The sequence below is a fragment of the Anoplopoma fimbria genome, chromosome 11 (genome assembly GCF_027596085.1).
Source record: "Anoplopoma fimbria isolate UVic2021 breed Golden Eagle Sablefish chromosome 11, Afim_UVic_2022, whole genome shotgun sequence".
Taxonomy (NCBI): Eukaryota; Metazoa; Chordata; class Actinopteri; order Perciformes; family Anoplopomatidae; genus Anoplopoma; species Anoplopoma fimbria.
Window position 1 is genome coordinate 3782549 of NC_072459.1, and position 14515 is coordinate 3797063.

Sequence of the window (14515 nt, forward strand, 5' to 3'; positions counted from 1 at the left end):
GTAACGCTCGAGCAAATGTAAAACAATTTATGCACAAAAAGACTCCTGTGAGTTTAATATTGTAGAATATCATATTATTGCAATTGACGAATTGAAGTGTAAGCAGCATTCTACTATTGAAGCTGGTCAGGGGGGAGCTAATAGCTATGTAGGCAAAGTTAATCCATAATCTGTTATATTTTATGAGAAGATCTTAATTGTAGTTGAGTAAAACACTATAACATTTCCCTCTGAAATATAGTGGAGTGGAAGCAGAAAGTAATGGAAAAGTAAAGTACTACTTGAGTTAATGTACTTTTTAGCTTCATGACAAAGCAAGAATTTTCTCACTTTATAATTATACTATAAACTGAAGCAAATCTTCAGGTTCCTAAAACATTTGACACTATTAGGGCTTACACTTCCTGGTTAATTATTGATATGTCACATTGCCATTGGTACACTACAGCAGTGTGTTTGTACAGTATGTTGTAGTTGATGTGTTGGTGCCAGCTGAGGCTCCTGCTTAGGAATGCATAGCACGTGTTGCTTCCTGTCTAAGTCGAGGCGAAATCATTTTCTATTGCCACTGAAACTGAATGATTCAGAAACCCATGAAAATAAAACAGATGCAATAGGTTTGTGTGAGGCATATGTAAATATATATGTATATATATATATATATATATATAAAATAACACCGGCAATCTGTGCAGTTGCAGCGAGGTTTGTGGGCACATTTGAGAACTTTACATAATGCATGAAGCAGCTTATGATTTATAGCCGTCTGAAGGTTTTGTATACACGCTGATTCTCTCTTCTGTTAGAAAAAGAGCTGCTGACCTCTCCTAGATCAACGTGTGAATGTAACCTGTCTTGTCAGAGCAGTGAGCCCATTTCTTGTAGGTCATGCTCATGTTCACACATTTACACTGAACATTCAGGCTGTTGGAGGGCAGAGGGGGAGGAAAAAAAGAAGCATGGCCCGAGGGTTCACCATGGTATTTACATTTGATGCTCTACTCTTCAGTTTGAGATCTGGATGTTTTTCACAGATTGCATGCTTTTTTAAAAAATGTTTTATCTTAGGCCAGCTTCACAGCAGGAAGTTTCACTGCAAGGAACATCCATCATTAGTCACACCTCCATTGTTCGGGATTCCTAATGATGCTGACAAAGACTTGGTGGTTATTTTACCCCCAACATTGCAAAGTAATTAACACCACTGAGGCCCTTTCCTGAGTTCTCCTTCTCTCCTTGTTGTTGTGTGTGCATCAGGGGGCTTATAGCGTGATTACTTGGGTGGTTTGGGGGTTTGGTTGTGAGAGGTTTCCTTAAAGAAGATCAGAACTGAGTCTTCTCTCACTACAGGCAGCTTAGCTCCACAGCTTTTTCGATTTTGGTGTTGTCATTTTTTTAAGAACGTGAAAGGTCGCTGGTGCAATCTGAAGTACTGGCAGTCAACGGCAAAAGTTTTAAAGAGTCGCTAAGAAAGATGAGCTGATCTTTATGTATGTTTGCATCATCATATTCTTACTGGAAAGTGGTAATGAATTTTCATCTTTCTTCTCGTTAGAAACTTGAGTCGTTAGTCTCGATGGCCATGTGAGTCGCTAGTCACATGAATGTTTGTCCATAACTAGTCAGTGAGTTGTTCCGGTACTTTTGTCCAGGAGACCGCTGTTAAAGTCCAACGAGAGACTAAAAGTAAACGCTCCCTTTTTCTTTGGCTTGAGTCGCTGGTGTCGTTGGTCACGTTACTCTTTTACTAAACCTAACAAAGTGGTTTTGTTGCCTAAACTTCCTGTGAAGACAGAAGTTTACTTTGAAAAGACACTGTGCATGTAACAAGTGGAAACTAACAGAAACTGACACGTCCTAAACAGACGCTAGAGGGGTACGTAGAGCATCACAGTTTAAAGCTCAGGGCCTCTGACCAAACGTCAGTATGACGAGTTTGGAGTGAGAATGTGTTGACCATAAAATACCAGAGAAACATCTTGGTTTAAAATAAGTCAAATAGAAGAAGAAGAAGAAGAAGAAGAAGAAGAAGAAGAAGAAGAAGAAGAAGAAGAAGAAGAAGAAGAAGAGTCCTCCCCTGCACATAGATGCTGCCTGCTTTAATAGAAGACAACCCCTGAGCCAATTCCTCTGCATCAAACAGGTGGGACGCCGGGAGAAGGTGTGAAGATAAGGAGACGGGAGAGGAACAGAAGGTGAATGTGGCAAATGAGGAAGCACTCATGTGTCTGTAGAAAAGAGAATGAGGGCGGTTGTCTTCACAGATCCTTGGCAGTTGTGTGTTGTGTCACATCAAATTTGACGCAAGACCTGTCTGCGAGTAGTCGCGTCCTCTTGACACTCGCAGTTGCACGAGCCAGTGATGCTGTGTGCACGGAGGCCGGCCCTCTCGCTCTCTCAGGGTGCTATAAATAGGGGAAGAGAGGCCTCGGGCTCAGTGTAATGAGATTAAACCAAACCAGCCTCAGCTCCCAGTGTTTTATTGAGCTTCATTCCAGTTTCTGTTCCGTATTTCAATAAGAAAGATATTGAGTGTGGCTGCTTCTGCATGCTAGAGTCCTCGAAGGAACATTTGGTTGTGCATCAGAATGTCAGTGTGTATTTATGTACATGTATGTGTGTTTCTGTGTGTGTTTCTGTGTGTGTGTGTGTGTGTGTGTGTGTGTGAAGGCTGAAAGAGTGAGAGATAATGTGAAAGACTTGTGTGAGTATGTGTGTGTAATGTCCTCATTTTGCACCCCGCGGGGCATTGGCATGTCTCCTAAAGATGTGTTCATCATGATGGTAAAGCGATTGTCACTGTAATGTTGAGCGGTCACGAAGCTCCAGCGACTACCTCGCTTGAAATCGTCTTAACCTCTTTGCTTCCTGAATTTTAAAGCAGTTTCTATATTTTTCACGTGAGGCCTTTCTGTCGCTGCTCGTGGAAAAGTGATCAGTGCACACGGGCTCGTTGCAACGCGTTTGAGAGGCGGAGAGAGAGAAAGAGCCGCACTGGCACAGCTACTGTGGCCCAACGTCTGCGCGCGAGCATGTGCGAATGCTTTTGTGAGACGGAAAGTGTCTGGGGACATGCAGAGTGGGAGACATCCATTCTGTTTGGACATACTGCTGATTCTCACAGCCCATATTCCTAGACTCTGACGTTTTGGAAACGGTCTGCTAGACTCTGACTGCTTCTTCTACCGAGCCGCTCAGGCCCCATTACCCAGTCACAGCTTCTTCCTCCATCATTTTGCCATCAGTTTGGTTCACTCGATTAATCTATCTGTTTTTCCTCTCCTGCTTCTGTTCCCATTAGCAGGAGAACAAAACATTACAAACATCATCTGTACCTCTAAGACTCTTCTAACACATTCATCAGTGGTCAACGGCGGTAATGCAACTAAAAGCTAATTATATCCGTCTCTTAAAGTGTTGTTGTCTTAGTTTTATTTAGCGTGGTTGAAACAGCAACCCCTCCAGATTTAGGACATGTGACTTTTGCTCAGGTCTGGCCACTGAAGTGTGACGTTATAAAGTCAGACGGATGCTGAAAAGTTCCAGCTGCTGGCGTGACGTGATGTGAGGAGAAGTGGAGACAGAAGGGGCTCATTTTAAATTGAAAATTGTCTGAAAATATAGTGCTTATGCTTTAAAAAAAATAATATATTGGACAGGAGGCCAGCGAGTGACATTATAATAAAAATGACAGACATCATGTGGCCTTCACTGCTGCAAGGCAACGGCCCTGAGGCTGTTTCAGGACGAATGAATCCACACAGATAATCTTTTCCTCTCTGATGACGTCTAACTGCTATCTGGATCACACTGATGTTCTTATTGTTCTCTTGCTAACACAATTATTATAACTGCACTATAATTGGAGTACAGTTCTACTAATTGCCCTTGTTAAATAAGTGTATGGTATATTTCTTCTCTAGGGATGTAGCATGAAATACCCAGTGTTTAAATTTTCTGGTATAATCTTTAATTATATCAGTGAATAGAAAGCATCATAGTTAGTGTTTTTTTTTTTATAGTTTCAATGGATGAAAAGGCTGAGTGTGAGATGTGAAAGGGTTCGTTGGATGAACCCACAGAGAATTATCTCTTGACTCTGAGAAGCTTCATTGCATATTTCAGCTCATCGTTTTGGTTCAGTCCTCCAGCTCTCTTGGCATCTTTTTTAAAAGCTCTAAAAACTGTTTTGAACTTCCCAGGACCAAGACAGATAAGGTAAACGTGTGGCCGGAGACTTCCCATGATAAACGAATGCGCCAGTCGTTTCATCAAATATCCTATTTCCTACAACATTCAACGTTGATTTATTTGAATCAAGACCACGATCAAAACAACATTCACCCAGGAGACCGCTGTTCCTTCCCAATGTTCTCATGTGACTTGCGAACTTCAGTAATGTGACTTCTGAAGTTATTTTACATTTTTTGTTGCCTAAACCTGACTGAGTTGTTTCCTGTGAAGATGACGTTTATTTTGAAAAGGCTGAATGCACGTAACTAGTGGAAATCGGCCCTTTATTGATGACTTTCTTCGTAAAACGCACAAAAAAGTAGGGGTAACTTTTCATAACATACCAGTTTGACTTGACTGGAAAACCTGCAAAGGGAGGCGCCCAGGATGTGTCCTCATCAGATACCAGAACGACCACATTCATCTCTTTTTGAAGTGAAGGAGCAGCGGCTTTACTCCTCGCTCCCTCCGGGTGCTCCTCACTTTATCTCTAAAGTCATTTTTTCAAAAAGTCAAATTGTTTATGCTTCATATTGCTTGTTGCTTTTGGTCGTATTCATCTCCTGGAGCTCACTCACTGCGAGGCTGCAGTGGTTTTTAAATCAGTTTCTTACTGTGTAGCGCTGCTATAGATGGGGTTGAATATGAAGGACAGTACAACAAAGAGAACAAGGGGGAAGCAGTTCAATGGTGCATTTACGGACAATTCAGAGCATCGAGCTACATGGATCATTTCACCATGTTCAAATCAAACTTGGACGATCTCTCACTCAGCTGCACCCTGCCCAGCATTTGTTTTTGCACCCCATTATATTAGTAATTATCTTTCATTCCGGGATAATACGCAGCCAAACATCTTTGTACTGCGGAACATGTGTGATGAATTGAGTGCCAAGAATGCTTATTAGTCTGCATTTCACTTCTAGATTGGATTAAATATGACAGAATGTTAAATAACAGAATGAATTTGCACATTTCAAGGCCATTAAATGTACACAGACTGACAGACAGACAGACAGACAGACTGACAGACAGACAGACAGACAGACAGACAGACAGACAGACAGACAGACAGACAGACAGACAGACAGACAGACAGACAGACAGACAGACAGAGGGACTCTTACAGTAGCCAGGAGTGCCAGACTGACTGAAAACACAGATGGAGGAAAAGATGGAGGGAAGATAGTTAGGTGGTGAGGAGGAACAGTGACACAAAGACACAAAGGTAGCTCTGGATGACTCACTCTCTCTCTCTCTCTCTCTCTCTCTCTGTGTGTGTCTCTCTCTCTCTCTCTTCAACTCTCTAGTCTGGATTAAAATGAAAGAGGCCCAGCAGCCCCAGCCTGCAGAGAGGGAGTTACGCGCTCCATCTCAGAGATAGGGTGATGTGCTAAAAATACCACTCCTTGTGTGGGTAGTTGGTGAAGGAGGTGTTTGGGTGGGGGGGGTTATGGATTTGGTGGTATAGTGGAGACGCCGGTGCTATCACTACTTTCTAGAGTCCAGCTCATTTGCATTCCCAGCTGCTCTCTTACGTTTCCTTTCTCATCATCGCTCCACAATGTGCACTAACTGGGTTTGGTAATAGCTCGGCCTCCGCAGTCTAGGAATGCTGGTCAGTGTGCGATCCAGTTCATTAATACAGCTGGATGGCGCTTTTATCTTGTTGACCCCCATTCCTCCTTTCCATCACATAACCCCCCCCCCCCCCTCCACTAGCATTGCCTCTCTGAGAAACTCCATTACACATCAAAAGCAAATCAATATCCTTCTATAGCTCTCGCTGCTGCAGGAGAATCACTCCACACATCAAGGAGTTCGTCTCTCAGCTGCTAATTTATTTGGATGCGAGTGGCAGGAAACTAAACGGAGCACCAATTGAACACGTCCCTCCATCTGTCATCGCTCAGGATGGCTCTCGCTGTCAGTTGATCCATCTGTTTATCCCAGCATCCGTCTCCAGCAGAGGGGAGGACAAACACAGTGGAGACACAAACCTGCAAGGTGCCTTACGAGAGGAACAACGCTCATTATCAAGGCTGCATCGTCTCACTTGATTGGTCGACTAATTGGTTGTTTCCGTCTCTGTCGAAAAAAATCTCTTCAGTTGATTAGTCGTCCTTTTTCATGCTGTTAAACACAACATCCTTGTGGAGAAACTCCACAAGGATCTGTTGCCTTAATATACTTATGTATGAATGTATGAGTGTTAATTAACCGTGAATTTCATTAGTTGAGGACAGCCCAACTCATTAAACAAACTTCTGGATTCAACTGATATTTGAGAAGCTGAAAGCTGGTTATAAAAAGAGCAGGTTGTTTGTTGGGAGTCATGATTCTTAAATCCTTACCTCTCACACTAAACGGCCTCCGGGGTCAAAGGGGGATTTACATATAAAAGAGTCAAGAGCTCCTGTAGGGGCAAGGATGAAGAGCAAAGAGAGGAAGAAGAAGAAGCAGGGGAAAGATGAGTTCCTTCCAGGCGACAACAACCGCTTCTTAAAAGTGATGCCACAAACTCAGAAAGAAGTCTGATTGTATAGAAGTCTATGAGAAAATGACCCACACGATGTATGATGAGTTTATGGTCTCCTAAGGTATGCTTTAGGAATTGGCTACCTTGTGATTGACACGTCGTTACCACGGCGTTGTCCGGTCTGGGAGTTGTCCTTGTTTTCCTCTTATAACTTTAAGCCTTTCACGATGTGTTTTCAGTTCATGAAAGTTAAATGTAACATTTTGGTCGCCTAAAAAATTCTTAATCAGCATTCAAAAGTCCAAAAACCAATGAGTGATGTCAAGACATCCTCTACTAATATGGTGGTTCTATGGTTCCTGCATTTGTGTCCAATCTCAGCTGCAATTAATAATTTTCCATATGGCCTGAGTTAGAAAGAAGAGAGACTAAAGAAGAGCCTCTGACAGAAAGAAGGACTGACGGATAAAAGACACAAAGAGAATAAAACTGAAAATAATACAAGCTGTGCTGACCTTGTTGATCCCTGTTTTTTAATACATGCTGCAAAAGCACAGCAGACTAAAGAGCATTTGAAAAGAGTTTTTCTTTTTTTTGGCTTTACTCCAAGACAGTGTCTGTAAAGATTGCTCTTCACATACAAAGTCCCCCGATTTTAGGACACTACAGCAAGAAAATGACCTTAAACATGCAGAGAACCAATGTTTTTTTATGTCCTAGTAGTGAAATACTGTTGACTGGCCTGGTCAGTCATCTGAACTCCGTCCAACTGAGCATGTGTTTGACTTCCTGCAGACCAGATTGAAGGCAAAAGGGCCACAAAACAAACAAGAAGGGAAGATGGCTGCAGAACAGGCCGGACTGAGCGTTACGCTACGATGAGCAGGTCATCAGTAAATGCCACATAGAAGTGGTGGGAGCCTGAAGATGAATTTGAGATGCAGCTCTTTGTGTCAAGTTATTCCAGTATCCATCAGAAAGGAAAATTATATTATACAAAAAATATGAAAGAATGTAATGTCTTAAAACATTATTATTGGAGTTTAGAATGCCATCCCCTTGCTCTTTTATGTCTCATAAATTTGTTTCACTCAAGAATGAATAAAAATGGTCAAAATAATCCCTCCAAAAAAATACATTACAGTTTTTCACAATTGTTAACACACGTTTCTCAAAACAATAACGGCTTTCTCAAAACCTCACACACAAAATGCTAAACCTGACACTCCCTTTGCAAGATGACTCTTTGCCATCAAATCTCTTAACTGTTCACAAAATGGAACTTGTGTTTTCATTTGGTACACACAGCCATATTTTCAAATGACACACACATACCATTCATTGAGTACACACAACTAAGCATTTGCTGCACACTACCAAGCATTTACAGCACACTGCAAAATTGAAAACACAATCATAGAAATGGAACACACCATATGAATGACAACGACTCTGGAGAATGAGCCATTTCTCCTTTTGTAAAATGTCTCAGTGTAGGCCTACTTTTTTCATAGTCAAACATAAAACAGCACACAAATATTCAGCAAAAAAAGTTTTATTTTGGTACACACAGAGAACAGTACAGTACTGTAAACCGGCCTGACGGTCTGGACGTTCCTGAATGTAGCATGGTCAGCCAGGATCCTAGTTTGTATTTGTCGGAGTGTGATAGCGTTGTTCTCACGAACCATATTTACAATTTCAGTCTCCTGTTCGGCTGTGAAAGTGTGTGTTCTTCCTCCACGGTGTGGTTCTCTTTCAGTCCTGCAAAATACAAATACTGTGAGCACACTGTGTTCTATTGATATGCAGTATTACAGCACACAAGGCAAATAGATTTCGTACCTGTTCTCCATCCTGAAGGTTCTAATGATGGCAGCAACTGTGAAGCGGCTGAGATTTGGTTGGACCCTCTGGCCAGCCTCCCTCATGCTCAAACCATGGTTGAGCACATGGTCTACCACAGTGGCCCGAATCTCATTAGAGATGACCGTTCTCCTTCTTCTTTCTCCTCCTCCTCCTCCTCCTCCTTCTTCTCCTTGTCCTTCTCCTCCTCTTCCTCCTCCTTGTCCTCCTCTTCCTCCTCCTCCTCTCACTCTTACCCCTCTCCTTCTCTGGTTGTCGATCTCTTCAAAGTTCTCCATTGTTCACCAAACAAAACAGAGGCTCGAGGCACTTTTATGCTGCAGTCCTGATTGCAAATTGCTCAACAGACCTGAATGTTTAGAGATTTGAATATTTGTGTGTTGTAGGTTGATGCTTTGAGATTTTTTCTTGAGAAGCGTGTGCAACAACTGAACATTGTGTGTAGTGTTTTGACAACAAGGTGATGTGTAATTGACATCAGAGTGTAAAGAAGGAAAGTCAGAGTCTAATGCAGATAAGGGAGTGTGAAGTAGTGCCAAATTGGGTCGAGCGATTGGTACATGAAGTGAAGGTTGTGCAAAGTGTGCCGAATTTTCGCTTTTTGTGTGTTAACAACTGAGAAAAACTGTAACTTTATCACACATGAGTACATTGGATCTACAAGACTCACTGCTTTCCAGTCATACCTAATTTATGCAATTCAATACTGTTTGGGGACCCCAGAATGCAGAAATATACAAATACACCTTTTTCAGAATAGGTAAAAATAACATAGTAATTAATACTGCATGTATAAAAAACTGCATGTGATTATCATAAAGTTGATGTCTTGTAAAGGGAAGACTTGCTGATACCATAGAACCCTTTCTTTGTGGGGTCAAGAGACCCCTTTCAATAAGGCCATGGCAGTCTTTCAGCACAACAAAGAATTTGCCAATGCCCTTTAATACTTTCTCACTTCACTGAATTGTTGATGTGCATGGGGCCATGTCACAAAGTGGCATCCAAACAGAGTTGAAAGACGAGGAGAGAGTCCCGTGATTCCAGAGATCTGCTGATGGTGATCTAAAGTGACGGGTTTCGAAGAATACAAAGTGTAAGACAATCCAGAGGGCAGCAGGGCCACAAAACTCAGGTGAAAGAAAACACTGCACTAAAAGCTTTTGTGTCTAATGTGAACCACTGAATCCGGGTGGAATTCATTTTGTACTGTGCATTAATAGATCAGGAGGGCTGGCGGTGGCTGTCCTTTCACAATGAGGAGGGCCTGTTGCTGCACGGAATAAAGGCTGATTATCCTGTCTAGTGAAACCTAAAATAAATCCCTTTCCTCTGGCATTTGCCAGGTGTGTGATTGCGGCCAGTCCCTCCGGCTTCTTCCTGAAAGGCATGTGTTCTGCACTTTCAGAGGCGAGGAAACGGCTCTCTGTGGTCGCCCGCCCCGGAGTTTGGGTCTGTGATCCTGTGGGCAGGATAATCTGCTGTAATCCCCGGCTCTGTGATCTGACCACAGGGGGGAGAAGACAGTCGAGGGGCAAACAGGGGAGGGGCAGCGAACGGGGCAGGACCTCTGGACTGTAAAGACATTACTTAACATCATTTACACCAAGATTATTCATATATGTCAATGTTTGAAACACAGAAAACCATCTTAAATATGTAACAGACTCCTCTCCCATTGCGAATATATGAATACGCCTTCTCTTTTTTGAGTGTCACGTCCAATGTCACAAACGGAAAACAGGGTTAATAAACAGTAAAAATGTTACATATCTGTATGTAACCTGCATTCAACATAAGCATGCTGGAACGCGATTGGTCAATACTACTCGAACTGCAAACAGAAACCAGAACGCTTCCGACACCATAATCTTCAGAATCTGTTTATAGAGATTATTTATGCAGTGTCTCTTTCAAACTCCCAAACCAGAGTTGGGGATTGTTTGAACTCTGGGAAGACTAACAAAGACGGTTTTAATGAGTTTTACTTTGTTTCTGTGGAGTTAGAATGAAGCGTGTTTTGATTATCAGCGAGCTAAATTTACTTTTGTCTGACTGGAGTCTGTTCGCTCTGAGGAGAACATCTTAACTGTAAGTTTTGTACGTCAATGAATTCCAATAATTGTTGATTTTATTTGTTATATATTCATTTCAACGCGCATCTCTTTTAACTTGATTGAAACCTTTCCCTCTGCCAGATGGTTGTGGGTGTTAGTGGGTTTTTATTCCAGTGGGAAGGGGCTTCACTTTACTTTAAACATCACCAGACCTTCACATAAAAATAAACCTCAGCTCAGAGTTTCAATTCAGATTTGCTCTCCAGTTACATCACTCCTTTCAGTATCCATGGACTTAAGGTTGTAATACTCCATGCACAGTAATGAGAGCAGTTTTGTCTTATACTGAGCTATGCCACATTCAGAGCAGCTTCAGTGCTGAAACGTAGCTCTCGCTGCAGACTTATAAAATGAAAGTATGGGGGTAGCTGGGGCTGAAGTGGAGTTAGTATTGTTTCAGTTGTATCTGAGAAATATCTGTGACTCATCTGAGATGCATGCACGAAAAGACACATAACAAGTCTCCATCATGGAACTGTACTCTAAATGACTGTAATGTAATGTAATGTACTCAAACTGGGTGAATGTAGGGTTTCTGTGGCGACCTTACACCCAGATGCAATGTATGTAGGGAAATATTCTAATAGGATGATGATGTTTCTCCGTTAACATAGTTGATGAGTTTAATGAGCAATCAGCAGCCGGTTTGCAAGAATTCATGGTCGTGATTATAAGCTCTGAAATGGTCGTGATGGCGTTGACTAGAATCTTATCTAACAACATTAAATTAGGGTCAAAAGATGAGTAGATTTCTCTAAAGATCAGATTCAACAATGTGTCTCCTGACCAGCCTGTCACTGTCACTCTGTTTATTTCTGCTCCTGCCTTTTCTTTTCCCCTCCCCCATGCATGTCATTATTCTCATCCTGGCTCTGTGGCGCTCCAGTGGCCAGATGCCCTCTCTTTGTCAGTGTGCCGTTGCTCCAGCACTTTCCCTTCAGAGCTTCTTCCTCTTGTGCATCGTACTGTAAATGTCGACATTAAAATAGAAGCTTGAGCGTGTGCTGTCTTTCTATCTCTCTTGTGATTGCCTGAGAGGCACAAAGGGCGAACTGAGGCAAGCGGAGCCCGACTCTGGACAAGTCATTTGAGATGTGTCAGTTATGGGCATGTTGCCCTAAAAGCATGCCCCGGCCTGAGAGAGTGCTTCACAATAAAATAAACCCCCCCTAATGTGTTCGATAGATCCGCGGATGATTCAACCGCAGCAATGGAGTACAGCTGTGATTACATGGTCGGCCTATAAAAGTAGCACCCTTTCCCAATTTGCAAGTCCCCGCTTCTCTTCCCTTCAACTCCCCTCTCACTGCCTCCCCCACACTGGTAGCAATCAGCCAGGTGCTAAATGCCTGGGTGAGGCACAGCTCATGGGTGGATGGGGGCAGTACAGAGAGGGGGGGTTTGAAATTGCATTTGCACGTGGAAATAAGCATCTGTGCTTGCTTGGCAGAGGAGGAAGCGGGGGCAGGAAATAACTGTCATTCTCCACTGAGCTGAGCGTACGGACTCTGTGTGTGTCGTGGGGAGAGAGAGGGTGATGGACTCAGGCAGGTTAATCATTAACTTAGTGAAGTGAAGAGAATGAAGAAAAGGAGGGGGAGGAGGGGGGGTGTGACTGGAAATGTTTTATTTTTTTGAAGTGGCTGAAATGAATGAGGGCTGGCGGTGAATCCCCCAGAGAGGCCTGATTAACAGCAACATGCAGTGTGATGGCGGGAAAGAAGGGCTGACACCAACCAGACTGTTTGGAAAGTGCTGATGTGGCAGCAACTAGGGAGGCCGGGGTGGTGGTGGTGGTGGTGGTGGTGGTGGAGGTGGTGGAGGTGGTGGTGGGGGTGGAGCTCCTCGTGATCATTGTTAATGAATAATCAATTGCGAGAGAGCAGTCAATGGAGGGGATGTATGTGAATCTCTTCTACACTCTCATATAGACTTATAGGTTTAATTAAACTAATCGCTGCATTGACTCGGAGCCCCGGAGCCCTTTGATGCTCTCCGTATTAATGACATGAAATCAAGCGCCCCCCTTTTGTTGCAGAAAATGTGTGCAGAGAAGAGAGAAAATGAAGTGCTGCTGCAGAACAGTTCAATTTCCCCGGCTTATTCTGCACACAAGGACTCTGTGAGAAGATGCATGTTCTAATTTAATAAGCATACTAGTACCGCAGTAATGGTGTGTAATGTTTCTTTATGGATCTATGGATTTATCTGTTACATATTGTTTCACAAAGTCAGGAAAGCAGTGTTTAAGATGAGCTTCACACATACAGGAATGAGCCCAGTTTCTTCCACAGTGTTGCATTCAGCTCGTAGATTAAACTAATAGATCGGTACTTGGTATCGGCAGATACACACAGCCCGGATATCGAGATCAGTATCGGGACTGAAAAAGCCTGATCGGTGCATGCAATAAATAAGCTTTACATTTTCCAACAAGGAGACCAAATCCCTTCAGAATGAACCAGAGTGGCGTTGTCAGCATGTCCAACTCCACAGGTTTGTCTCTGCCGTGTGTCACACAGAGCCCCGGTGACCTAAAAGAGTGAGGCAGCTCAGGTAGCGGCGGCTCCACGAGAGAAAGCAGCTTTAATGTGGATCCTCTCCATCCTGACGGAGACTGTTTGTAATCTTCCAAAGGAAAGAGTCACTCGGCTGGCACAAATCCCCTTCCCTCTGAAACCTCTGATCATCGTGTCATTGTCCATAGCGATACACTCCAGGGACTCTGCTTTCACATAATGAAACCCAGAGAGCTGCCCACAGCTCGGCTCATAATAACCCTGTGTACAGTCTGTGTGTGTGTGTGTGTGTGTGTGTGTGTGTGTGTGTGTGTGTGTGTGTGTGTGTGTGTGTGTGTGTGTGTGTGTGTGTGTGTGTGTGTGTGTGTGTGTGTGTGTGTGTGTGTGTGTGTGTGTGTGTGTGCATCCAGTTTGCCTTTTTGTAGTGTTTGAGTGAAAACAAAAGAGCTTCGGGCGAATGAATGCTCATGTGTGTGTGTGTGTGTGTGTGTGTGTGTGTGTGTGTGTGTGTGTGTGTGTGTGTTAAGTGCAACATGGGTGTGTGTTTTCGCCAGTTGTGCCTGTGTGTGTGTGTGTGTGTGTGTGTGTGTGTGTGTGTGTGTGTGTGTGTGTATGTGTGTTTGTGCGTCCACATGTGTGCGCATGAGTCACTTTGAGAGGTTCCACCAGCTATTATTGAGCTGGGACTGGTGTGTTTAATAGTAGATGGAATAATGGTCTCCTCATCAGCTCTCAGGGGATCACAATAGAAACTGTCATGTGAATTAGAATTCTTGACATTTTTTTCCAAAGTCTGTCTTTGAAAAGAAACGTTCAAACAGGCTGTATGTGTGTGAGGCCTTTTCAGAAGCGACTTTCCAAGACACCCTCCACCATCCGTCCCCCCGTGCGTCATAAACAAACGGTCGTTACTCTCCCCCAGGAAAAGGGGGGAAGCGAGACTGAGAAGAAAGGGTGAATGTGCGAGGCAGGAGGAGAGGAGGAAACAGCTTGACAAGGCGTCTTACCTCTCCTGTGTTCCTGTGTGCTCGCGCTGTAAGCCGCTCGCTGAGAGGTGCAACTCACAATTCACCAAGCAGGTTTTTTTTTTTGCATGAGAAAGGCTGAGGGAAACACAGATAGTATTCACAAGTCGTCTCATTTGTGCTCTCATTCTGTACCTGCAGAGTGTTTATTCAAATTGTGACACGCAAAGTTTGAATAGCTTTCCTCTCTAGTGTGCAGGTTAACACACACACACACACATGCAGGCACACACACAATCTCTCTCTCTCTCTCACACATGCACACATACACTCACA